The sequence below is a fragment of the Ursus arctos genome, unplaced genomic scaffold, assembly GCF_023065955.2.
Source record: "Ursus arctos isolate Adak ecotype North America unplaced genomic scaffold, UrsArc2.0 scaffold_34, whole genome shotgun sequence".
NCBI classification, from domain to species: Eukaryota; Metazoa; Chordata; class Mammalia; order Carnivora; family Ursidae; genus Ursus; species Ursus arctos.
The window spans coordinates 8,635,702-8,648,452 of record NW_026623030.1 but is presented as its reverse complement, the minus strand read 5'-3'; positions in this window follow the sequence as shown (position 1 = coordinate 8,648,452).

The following is a 12,751-nucleotide window of genomic DNA, read 5'->3' as shown; positions in this document are numbered from 1 at the left end:
AAGGATGTAAAAAACTAAGAATCCTAGTTACTTGTGGGGGAGAGAGGTGGCCTAGGAGTGGGAGGGAGATTTTCACCATATTGCTGCCAATAGAGTCAAATACATTACACATAAATCTATTGAATATATTTTATCATATATATTTTAACAATGAACGTATGTCTTCAAAATTTAATAAATAAATATGAACGCAGGAGCTCTATATGGACGGACCTGTAACAATTTCCATATATTATTGTTACATGACAAAGAGGCAAGTTTCTAGAACAGTGTGCACAGTGTGTGTGTATGTATATGAGTGTAGGTGTGCCTGTGTATGCGTGTGTATATAAGTGTGTATGTATATGTGTATTATGTGTGTGTGAAAAGACACACCATCTCACTGCAAGATTCTAGAAGAAACTACTGACACTAGCTTCCCCTGGAAGACACACAGGGATCGCCCAGCCTGGGCAACCATTTGAAAGTTTTACATGTGCATAAAACAAGTTTAAAATGTTTTAGGGGCGCCTGGGTAGCGCAGTCGTTAAGCGTCTGCCTTCGGCTCAGGGCGTGATCCCGGCGTTCCGGGATCGAGTCCCACATCGGGCTCCTCCGCTGGGAGCCTGCTTCTTCCTCTCCCACTCCCCCTGCTTGTGTTCCCTCTCTCGCTGGCTGTCTCTCTGTCACATAAATAAATAAACTCTTTAAAAAAAATAAAATAAAACAAAATGTTTTAAAAGCCTCCATGAAAGGGTGTTGACCACAGCAAGATTTTCTGAGCACAAAATTAAAAATAACGTAAGCACTTCTCCTTTGGGGCTGGTTTGTATAAATTTCAACCCATCCATACTCTTCAGATGTTAAAATACTTGAAAACCTACATGTACATTTATTTACGCTGACCTAAAGAGATGCCCACAGTGTATTACTAAGTGAAGAAAGGTTCCGGAACCAAAAATATGGTGTAATCCAATTTGGGTGGAAAAAATTCTGTGTACCTAAGGGTACACATACATACAAGGTGTATTATGCACACACACATGTGGGGAATTCAAATCCCGACTCTCACTTATTAGCTGTGTGATGTTGGACAAGCTACTTAAAAAAAAAAAAAAATCACCGGGCCTTAGTCTTCTCATCCGTAAAATGGGTGCAACTATTCTACCAGCCCCAAGTAACTCAATTGATTCTTCCAGCGACTTAGAGCATCATGCCCATCCCATAGTAAGCACTTTGTAATGAATAATTATTCCTAACACGTACATGTTGTAAGTGCATCATAGAGACGGGGGACTCACGGTGCTCACACCACACTCTACAGTGGTTACCCTGGAACGTGGGGTTCGAGTAAGGCAGGAACAGCCATCAGTTTCTATTGTATACAGTTCTGTATTGTTTGAAGATTTTTTGCAACAAGGATGCATTATGTTATAATTAAGACATAAGAAACAATAAAAAAAATGAGTGGGGGTGGGGAAACTCCACTTGAGCCACATGGGGAGAGAAAGGGGCTGCACAAGGCCCGAGTATGCCTCAGACCCTGCACCCATAAACCAAGAAGATGGGACCCAAGCAGCCACAGCTAAATCTGTCCGCCTTCCTCCCGCCTGGGAGATACAGGTGCCCAGACTCAGAAATTACATCCGGGATGGTCGAATTTGCGGCCAGGCTCCCCACTCACTCAGAGCGCCAGGAAATTTGGCCCGATGTCACTGTTTATCAAGAGCCTCAGACAGAGGAGGGTCGGGGAAGGAAGGAGACATGAGGCCCTGGCCTCTGGCACTGACCCGGAATTCAGTTTGTCCAGCACCGTCTGAACCCCTGATCTCTGCAGGAGAACGCAGTATTTCTTCACACGGGTTTGCCAAGGGCTCTGGTCAGCAAAGGGCTTCGAAACCATCAGCTGTGAGATTCCTCGTGGAGCCCCTAATGAAGACCCCCCCCCCCAGTTGACAGATGAAGAAATGGGCTTCAAAAGGAAAAGACTCACCGAGCCCACAGCTGTATAGTAGAGGAACCCACATTCAAACACAGGTCCGTCCACACCAAAGCCCACGCCGCTGACATCACAGCAAAGCTAGGATGGGATCCAACACGGAGAGCCCATTCGTTTACTCGGCAAAAATGGAACCAGTTATTTTGCACCTGCAACATGCTAGGCCCTGACTCCAAGAGCACAAAGATTCATTTGCCACTTGACGTTGATTTATTTAACACCTGCCCTACTCCAGGACCTGAGCTAGGCCTTGGGGCTACAACGGAGCACGAACACGCATGGTCCCTGCTCTCAGGGTGCTCTACAAGGGGAGAGAGTTGCTTGTCCAATAATGAAAGCAAAGAAGGAGTCAGTGCTACCAAGGAGAGACCCACAGAGCTGATTATTGGAATCTGACCTAATCTGGGAGAATCTGGGTAGGCTTCCCTGAAGAAGAGAAGCTTGTGCTGAAATCTGAAGGATGAGTAGGAGTGACGAAGGTGAGAAGGGAAAGAAAAAGGCATCCAGGCAGCCAGAACGGCATGTGCAAAGGCCCTGTGGTAGGAAGCACAGGCGACCCAAAGGTTGTGTCTGGAACACAGAGAGCAAAGGGCAATGCCACGTGAGATGACACTGAACAGCAACAAGGCAAACCGATCCTTCCAGGGAGCTGAGGCCAGAGTAAAGATTTGGTCTTTACCCTAAAGCAATGGGAAGTCTTCAAAGAGTTGTGAACAGGAATTGATATGACCTGTTTGTGCCCTGAAGGTGCCGCCAATCCAATGACAACGAGAGGCATACAAACAGGCAATCACAGCCAAACCAAGGCACCATTGGCAAGGTACGCTCAGGTAGCTGGGCATTTGCTGAACCCAATCTGAGGATTTTGACGTGCTTCCTGGAGGAGGTGATGTCCTGAATGGAACATTTTTAAAACCCATCAGAGTCCTGGATCTGAAAGGTTCAAACCATCTCCTTCCAAGAGGGATGCAGGCTTCAGAGAAGAGGCCCAGGGACTCCAGGTGACTTTGGCAAAGCCACACAGCCTCACGATGGCAGACCAAACACCAAAAGCCACGGGGAGGAGGGGCTCTCCGACTCCTCATACAGCATTCCCAGTCTCCCCTACTTGGATTGACTTCCTAATTTTTCCCTAAGCCTCACCAAGAGGCATGAGGACAAAGACGTCCAATGCAGCCAGAATTCCAGGCCAATCCCAGGGTCTCTGAGTCTCTAACCTGGGGTAGGAGGCAAGACGGGAGCTGGGCACCATCATTCCTCCCCAGAGAAGCTCCTTCTCCCAGCTGGGGAGCCTCCCACAAAGCCAGCTGAACGGCCCCCGGCAAGGCATTTAGGTAAAAGTCCCCCAGGGGGCCTTCAGGGTCATTTTCAAGGAGGCTGGGGCCAGTGGAAGAAAGGATTATTGGCTCTGGTCTCTGGAGCAAAGCTGATGGAGACAAGTCAGCGAGGAGGCTGCTCAAGAGAAGGGATATTCCCAGCCCCTTTCCTGCTAAGCTGAGGATGTTCCTGATGCCTGGGGAGGCAGGCAGAGCCCTTCTGGGAGCAGCAATAATCAGCCAATGGAAAGCAATAGCACGGTATGGGGTATCTGGTCCCTAGTTCCCTCCTTGCTACATTTGCCATAAACTAGCTGTGTCCTGCAACCACAGGTCCCAGCTTATGCTAGGTGTCCACTCCACATGGCCCTCACTGTCCCCCAGCTCCGGTGACCACCCCCTTTCCTCATCAATTCACGACCAGCAACGGTAATCAAGTCAATGGTGATTCTAGTCTCCAGGAAGCTACACTATCTATGCCTGGCAGTCTCTGACTTCCTGTCCTTGGGGGACAGAATACTAAGGTGGCCCCCAAGATCTTCATTTGCTAGTAAACACACCCTGTAAAATCCCCTCCCATCAAGTGAGGGCTGGGCTTGTGACCAGATGCTGCACAGTGATTCAGTTACTCATCCTCTGACTCTGAGCTCATTAAAAAGATGATTACCCTGGGTGGGCCTGACCTAATCAGGTGATCTGAAGAGAAGTGAGAGAGACTGGAGTGTGAGGGAAAGTCTCCCACTGGCCTCAAAGGAGGAAACAACCATGCAGTGAGCTGCCTATGGAGGGGGATACGTGTCAAGGACCTGAGGGTGGTCGCTAGGTGCTGAGGGCACCCCCTGGAGAACAACCAGCTTGATAACAGGGACTTTAGTCCCACAGCCCCAAGGAACTGAGTTCTGCCAACAACCTGAATGAACTTGAAAGAGAAGCCTAAGTCCCAGATGAGATCACAGCCTCAGCAAGGTGCTGATTTCGACCCTGTGAGATCCTGAGCAGGAAAGCCAACTACACTGTGCCTGGACTACGGGCCTACAGAACTATGTGCTAACAGATGGGAGCTTGCAAAGCCCCTGGGTCGTGGCCATTTGTTACCCAGCAGTAGAAAACAGATACACTGACTCTCCTCTGTAAATGGTGTCCCGTTTAAGCTTCTCTCAACCTAGACTAATTTGAACATGCCATCCCTTTCCTGTGGGGCCCTATAAGGTACAGTATTCAACTCCCTGTGCCTCAGTTTCCTCTGCCGTCGTAGCAGATAATGGTACCAAAGCTCTTGCAAGGATGCAGTGAGGTGATGCATTTCAAGTGCCTTGCACATGCTAGGTGTTCACTTCCTGGAAGGAGAGATGGCTAGACTGAGCCAACTTGACCCAGGCCGTCTTTGCAGAATCTTCTGGGTCTCGGGGCTCCTGTTCTGTCATTGCACCACTCCGAAGGAATGAACATGGGTGGTCCAGTCTCTTGCTAACTTCCAGATGCCCAAGTGCCTTTGGGATAAATATGCCACCCTTCATGCTCTAATTGTTTATACTGAAGATTAGTGAGATCTTAGTGCTCCTGGGGTGTAAAGAGCCATTGTGAATGGTTTATGCATGCTGAATTTAACCCAATTTCCAACACAAGGGCTCCCTCCTCCTCAGAGAAGTCCATTTAAATAGCCTTAGCACCGCTCTCTTCAATCCCCTGGTGGCTGAAAGCAGAGGAAGTGGAGAGATGAGAACCTCCTAACCAACTCTCTCAGGAGGGCTCGCACCTGGGAACCAAGTTTGTTAAAAGCACATCCCAGAGCAGCAGAGAAACAGCTCAGCGAGGGGGGCGGACTGACGGCATCTGACGTCCCCGGCTCTCAAGCAAAGGAGGTTCTATGAGCTTCCCAGCTATGACCAGGAATGGGATGAGTATCAGGAGATTCAAATCTGGAAAGTCTAAGGGAAGATCAATACCTCTAAGTTTGAAATCTCTCCTCCCCCAATAGCAACATGGCCATCAGGGGATGGGTGGTCATGTCCCTTGTTCAGAAATAATTTTACGACACATTCAATTAATCAGGCTCTGGGTGATATTGCATTTAAGATGGGCACTATCCCTGCTCTCAGGAAGAAAACGGCCCAGGAGATTCAGGAAAAAATGGTAGTGATGTGGTTCAGTGGGGTGCAGTCCGGAGCCGACGACCAAGAAAGAATTCTTGAGACGTCTTTGGTGCAAAATGGTGAGTTATTAAAGCACAGGGACAGGACCTGTGGGCAGAAAGAGCTGCTGCCCCAGGGTTGTGAGGGATGGCTGATTATATACTATGGGGTTGGGGGAGGTAAGGACAAAGGGAGGTTGAGAAAATACTTTCATATGTTAAAGAAGACTCACAGGATCCTGGAGGTCCTGCCATTGTCAAGTGAAGGTTGTTTTTCCCTCCAGCAAGGCATTAACATGAAGATAGTTGGGAACTTCCTGAAAGAACAACTCAGATCCTACCCAGGAGTGGGGGTGGGGGCAGGTGGCAGGGTGTAGGCTTATGCTTTGTCTTCAGCTTGCCTTCTGTTCCCTCATCAGTAGGACAGGCATGAAAGAACCACTGGATTTATAATATGAGCATGGAATTATTAAGGGGAAAATGTTGGTAGACTCTCTGAGCATTGGACCTTATAAAAAACAGGTATTGTAAAAAAAAAAAAAAGAGAGAGAGAGAGAGTTATCTGTGTTCAGTTTACTTTGGTAAGCTGGGTTTAATAAAATTCCTTGAGTGTCTTGTTTGCAGGACTTTTCAATGCCTTTAATGTGACAATGCGCTTGTGAATTTCCAAATCCGGCTGTGTCCGAATGCTCTGCGAAGCATCTCAAAAAGAAAATGCACCACAGACCAATGACCTGTGGGATCAGAATCTCCAGAAATGAGGCTCAGGAAACTACAATGATACAAAGCCTCCAGGTTGGTTTTTGGTGCTCAGCTAAAATGACTTGGACACTGAAATTTGGGACTGTCATGGACTGAATGTTTGCCCCCTGCCCAAAATTCCTATGTTGAAATCTAATCCCACTGTGATGCTATTTGGAGATGGGGCCTTTGGGGTATAATTAGGTCACGAGGATGGAGCCCTTGTGAATGGAATTAGTGCCTTTATGAGAAGAGGCTAGAGAGCAGGCTAGCTCTTTCCACCATGTGGACCTATGAAGAGAAACTGGCAGCCTGCATCCCAGAACTTGGCAGAACCCCACCACATCAGCACCTTGATCTTAGGCTCTGCAGGATTTCAAGGGGCTGACCTCCGATCTGTTGGTTGACTTTATGCGGAGGTCCACGCTGGCTAAATCACTATTATCACAAGTTCTTCAACATTTCTGAACCCCAGATTTCTCAACTGCAAACAAATATAACAGAATAAAACCAACCCCCAGGATGGGAAAGATTAAGCAGATGAGGTTTGAAAGCTGCTAGCACTTAGTAGATCTTCAATAAATGTGAGTTGTTTTCTTCCCCCTTCTTCCCCCACCGGGTTTTGCATTAAGGAGTCAGGAGAAAGGATAGTTCTGCCACCAGCCTGCAGGGTGCCACCGGGCACATCTTGCGCTCTGAATTTGTTAGGACACTTTCGGTCGAAGGTAACAGACTCACTCAAGTTAACTCAAGCAAGGAAGGTAAGGCGAAATCAGAGTTATTACGCAAATGGGGATCCGAGAGAACCCATAGTGGAAGGCAGCCGGGTCTCAGTAAAGTGCTGGCAACAGGGACTGGGATGTACTAGGAAACCTAACACATCCCTTCTTCTGCCCTCATCCCTTCTCCTCTCTGAGCATTGCTTTTGTTTGCAACTACTTCCCAGCAAACACGACAGAAAACGGCAGTCGACAGATGCCTTGAATACCCAAGCTGGGCTAGAGGACCTCTTTCCTTAAACCTAATTCTAAAATCCCCCCCCCCAAAAAAAGGCTTTCATTGGCCAGCTTGGGTGAGGCTCGACCCTTGGTCCAATCAACAGCGTCCAGGGGCGGAGCCATGAAGTTTCCATTGGCTCAGCCTGGTAGGTTGACCCCAACCTCTAATCCAATCAGCAGTGTCCAAAGGTGGGGCCATATTGCAGAAACGTGGCGACTGCTGCTATAAAGACGTGGATGGCCAGCCTAAGACCCAGTCTCCAAGGGAGAGGAAATGGTAAATACCTTGCTGAAATGGGTGACACATACTACCGGGCCGCAGGAGCTCCCGGTTTCAAGAGGGAGACAGATCCCGAGACAGATCAATTCCATTCCTACCTAGAAAAGGCCATTCCGGTGGTCTGACTCAGAGGGGTCCACATGACCAGCGTTTGGTGGGAGAAGTTCCCCGAAGCTGCACTGACCGCCACCCCAAAGCCATCCTAGGATGTGACGAGCTAATTAATCACAATTATTATTTATGGCAGTGCCGATCCCCCTGCTCGTGTCACAAGACATTAGTTATTGCCAGGAATGATGAATCCCAGGATGTGGAACATGCTAAAAATATTAATCTACAAGTGAAAATGATTTTAATTGGATTTCGCCCTTGGGGTCGTGTCAGGGGCCCGCTTTCAATCAGACTTGTCCAGTCAGCAAAGCGGCCCCCAGCCTTTCAAATTGAAACTGTGATTGGCTGGCAGAGGTTAATAGAAATGTTGGGGAATAAATAGGTTATTGATTGATCATAACAATCAGCTGGCTCCCGGTTTACCTTGCTGACCTCGCCCACCCAATTTTCTGGCAAACTCGCTTAGCATCTAATTATAGATCACTTTTACAATACTGTGTATTAATGAGCAGATTATATAGCTGGGGCTGGGGGAATTCTTGGTGAAGTTTCCCCATGGCAGAAGATGTGGTGAGATCTCATGCCAATCTTGGGGACTACTGGTAAGGGAGGGGAGGCTCCTAGGAGGAATAAAGTCACCCCCCCACACACACACACACATCCCTGCAAACGCCTCAGTCCCTCACTCAACACACAGTTCCTGGGCATGAGTTTGGTGTGGGGAACCAGGGCACGCGGGGCTCTACGAGATACAGCCCCCCTGCATAGGACCTCATCCTGCGATGCCGTGGTTCTAGAACGTCTGTGAACAGAACAATCACTGGCAGGCGGCTGGAGAAAAAGTCAGACTCTTCGGCCTGGCCTCTGAGATCTGATTCAGAGGGGTCTGCATTTGTAAAGAGCACCCCCTCCTCCGGAATTCTGATGTAGTTGAAGGACCTCCTTTGGAGACACACCGGCCTGACTGGATAGAACGAGCCACACAAGGAAACAAAAGTCAGAGCCCTGAGCGGCTTGCCTGAGAGCTGGTCCTGGGTCCAGGGAGACCCAAGGAAAGCCAGGTCCACCAGCTGTCGTCTCAGAGCCGGTGGTGCCGGTGATGGGGTTTTGGAATATAGGTGAGGTTTGGTGGGGTGGAGTCTGGAGCTCACGACCAAGAAAGAATTCTTGAGACGTCTTTGGTGCAAAATGGTGGTTTACGAAAGCACGGGAACAGGACCCGTGGGCAGAAAGAGCTGCTGCCCCGGGTGGTGAGGGGTGGCTGATTATATACTGTGGGGCTGGGGGAGGTAGGGACAAAAGGAGGTTGAGAAAGTACTTTCATATGTTAAAGAGGACTCACAGGATACCTGAGGTCCTGCCATTGTCAAGGGAATGTTGTTTACACTCTAGCAAGACATTAACATGAAGGTAGTTGGGAACTTCCTGGAGGAAAGCCACAGAACCCACCAAGGAGTGGGGGTGGGGAGAGGTTGCGGGGTGTAGGCTCAGGCTTTGTCTCCAGCCAGCCTTCTGCTCCCGCATCACAGCACGGAGTAGGGGTTTCCCAGGTGAGCCTGAAGAGCACTTTGTCTCCATAAAGGGTCCCTTTTAATAGGCACCAATGGTGAACACAGCACCCCCCACCACGGAGACACGGGGCATTGTCTTTGCCCTTCAAGAGACTTAACAGCCTGGTTGGGAAAACCAATGCATAAATCATTTGAATCGCTTCCCTGACGCTGAATGGCGTCTCACAAAGCACAGACCCTCTACCGACCGTCCTCTTGTTGAACCAACCTGGTGACGCTGTGATGCCGGCACAGATGGGAAACTGAGGCTCGGTGGGGTAAAGTGACCTGCCAGCGGTCACACGGCCGGTCTTTCCAGAGAGGAATACGAGTCCAGCGTACACGCGCTGTGTCGCTTGGGCCACCTTGTCAGGGAAGCGGCCCCTCCAGAGAGGATGGGGTGGGGCAGGGGCAGGGACGTGTCTAGGATCAAAGGGTGTGACAGTGACAAATGGCTCAATCACAGCTTTTAAGACAGTGCTGGGAAGGCCTCACTCAGGCAGCTAAGCTGGGTTTCCAGAAGAAAGGGAGTCTATTAAGAGAGACCCTCGCCTCGGAGGTGGGGAGGGAGTACCTTTTCAAGGAAACCCGTCAGAGGACCCTGAAAGTCACGGGCGCAGGGCAGCGGGGCTGGGGGAGAGGAAAGAGGGGTCTCTGCCCAGCTTTGCCCACGCAGATTCTCGCCTGGAACCCCATGGCCTCCTGCCAGGCTCCCCATCTTGCCCCCCATCCTGATGTCCCCCAGCCTCTTGGGTCCCCGCCTCGTCTCTGTCCCCCCAACACACCAGCTCCTTCCCACCTCAGGGTTTTTGCCCTTGCCGGTCCCTCTGCCTGACACTCCCTTCTTCCTAACATCATGTGGCTGACTCTTTCCCAGAAGCTCAAATCCCACCTCCTGATCTTGTCCACCCCCAGGCCACACGCCCCCCCCTTCCTTGCCTTCTTTCATAGCAGCGCACAGGAAGCGGCTACCACGCTCCTCTCCGTGTTTAATATATGCCCCCCCGCCCCCCCTAAGGGGGGGTATGAGGCCCAGATGGGATGTGGTGGCCAGGGAGGCCGTATCCCCCCCTGGGCTTTGAGGAGCAAAGAGGACCGGCCAGGAAGAGACCAATGAAGGTGGCCAGATGAGCCCCACACCCAAGGTACACGCAATCTCACGTCTAGGGTTTACCTGCTCTGTACATCTTTTACGAGCGCAGACCCCGTTCTGGAGAAGCAACCAGGAGGCCAGTGAGGCAGCTGCCATAGCCGTCCAAGACAGGACCGCCACTGCCTTGGCAGACGAAGGGAGAAAAGTGGGCAGAACCGACAGATAACTTAGGAGGTAACATGACAGGAGTCAGGCAAAGGCGGTGGCAGAAGGTGAGGGAAGGGGGAAGGATGCCTCCCAGATTTCTCCTGTGGGCCAGCACTCAGCATCCCTGAGACGGGAGATGCTGGCCGGGGACCAGGCTTGGGGGGTGGGGGCGGGGGAACCTCCTGAGTTCTGCGGAGAAGAGAAGCAGAGATGTTTCTTAAAAGGAACCGTATTGGTTGCCTGTTGCTGCCTAAGGAAACTCTCCAAGACCTAGTGGCTTAAAACCAGGACCATTTTCTGTGCTCCCAAACCAGCCATCTGGGCAGCACTTGACGGGGACAGTCTGTCTCTGCTCCGTGCGGCCTCACCTGGGGCAGCCCAGCCAGAGCTGAAGGATCCACCTCCAAGTGGTGGCTCGATGGGGCCCGGCCGTCGGGGGCTGTGGATGGCCCTGGGTGGTCCCCAGGCTCCCATGCCGCAGAGCGGCTGGCTCCCGACAGCGAGCGTGGGAGATACATGGCAGCTGTTTCCGTCACTTACGCCCTGCGACAGCGGCAGTAATAACTAATGTCCCCTGGGCCCTTACTCTGCACCAGGAATGTCACGCGCATGGAGTCCCCTCACGAATCTCCCAAGAAGGACGTCCCGTTATTTTACACATGGAGACACAGAGGCTCGGACAGGGGAAGTGACTTGCCCAAGGTGACACACATCTGAGTGGGGATTTGAAACAGGATCTTTCCCACCCCCAGGTGGCTCAGAGCAGAGCTCAGCCTGATTCATCTCTCCCCCTCCTGTCCCTGCTCGGCCCAGCCCAGATCCCGGGGGGAGAGGGGGGGCTGCTGCTGACAGGCTGACGTCAGAGGCCACATGAGCCCAGGAGGGGCTCCAGCACCCCCAGCCTGAGAACCTGGGAAAGCTTCAAGGAGGCTGAGGCCTGACCCCAATGCCAAAAGGTGATGTCTGGTATGAGCTCCCCGGTGGCCCTGCGGTGGCTGGGAAAATGCCCCCACCGCCCTGTGCTTCCAGGGCCTTCTCCATCCTGGGCCCGGCTGGAGGCTCCGGTGCATTCCTCACATTCCATGGCTTTTCTCTGGGAGGAGGCCTCCTTCCCACAGGAGAGGCCCCTTGAGCTGGGATTGGGAAGCCAGCTGCGTTTCAGCTGAACCCCACCAACTCCCCAGCACGGGCTCTGCGCCCCCTCCCGCCATGTGGCTTTGCCCTTGTTGTGGGCACTTTACAGAGGAGACTGTGGATCCGCCATGGGCCTGGTGAGAAATGCCCACAGGGAGCTGGCTGGCCTGCCCGAGCTCCTGGGGCGCCCACAGTCGCGCAGGCTCGGGAGCTGGGGACACAGGGAGGCCCAAGACCCAGCTGGGCTGCCTGGCAGCTTGCTTGGTGACTTGGTGCTGCTGCCCCCGCACCTGATCCGCACGCTGCCCTACCTTCCTGCTGGATCCTGCGGGCAAGCCGCACCTGCCCGGGACAGGACAACCCACGGGGGACGGGCGGGGGCCCATCACATGCTGACATTTTGCCTCCAACCGCTTATTGAATCATTATAACCTCTCCGGGAGGGAGACAGTGTTATCCCCATGTTACAGATGAAGAAACTGAGGCCCAAGGGGGAAGCCCTTGGTCACATGGCCAGTGAAGGGTGGATCTGGCTGCTCCCGAGTCAGTCTGCGTGCCGCCCACTCGTCAGCTGCCTCTGGGTTGAGCCTTGACCCCCGACTCGGTGCCAAGCATGATGGTGGGTGCCCGGGGTACAGCCATGGAGCGGGCAGGCATCATCCAAGGCCCTGTGGAGCTCACAGACTGGAGGAGGCCGTTCATGAGCCCGTAGATAGGAAGTCACAAGCTGTGCTCGTTGGTCCGAGGGCAGGAGCACCTCACAAGAAGAAGGAGTGAGAGAGAGAAGCCGGTGTAGAGGGAGTGAGGGGCCCGTCTCACCAAGAGGATGGAGTCAGCATTTCCATTATACTTGCAGCGGGCTTCCCCCTCCTCCAGCTGTGTGCCCCTGGGCATATCTCTTCACCTCTCTGAGCTTCAGTGTCCTCCCACAAAAATGGGGATAGTGAAACCATCTCGAATGTCGTGAGCATTTCATGAATCAACACGGATGAACCATTTCACATAGAACTTTGCCTACAGCAAGCACTCAGAAAATAGCCACCACCATCTCGTCAATCCCGGGTGGGCTAAGGCAAGGGTTTTGGACAGAATGTGGAGCCATGCTCTTCCTGCAGGCAGAGCCCACCACTGGCTCTTGGAATATTCTAGACCTCAGGGGGAGAGGGTTAGGGGACACTGCGCTACCAGCGTGATCAGAAGAAAGTGGCCCTT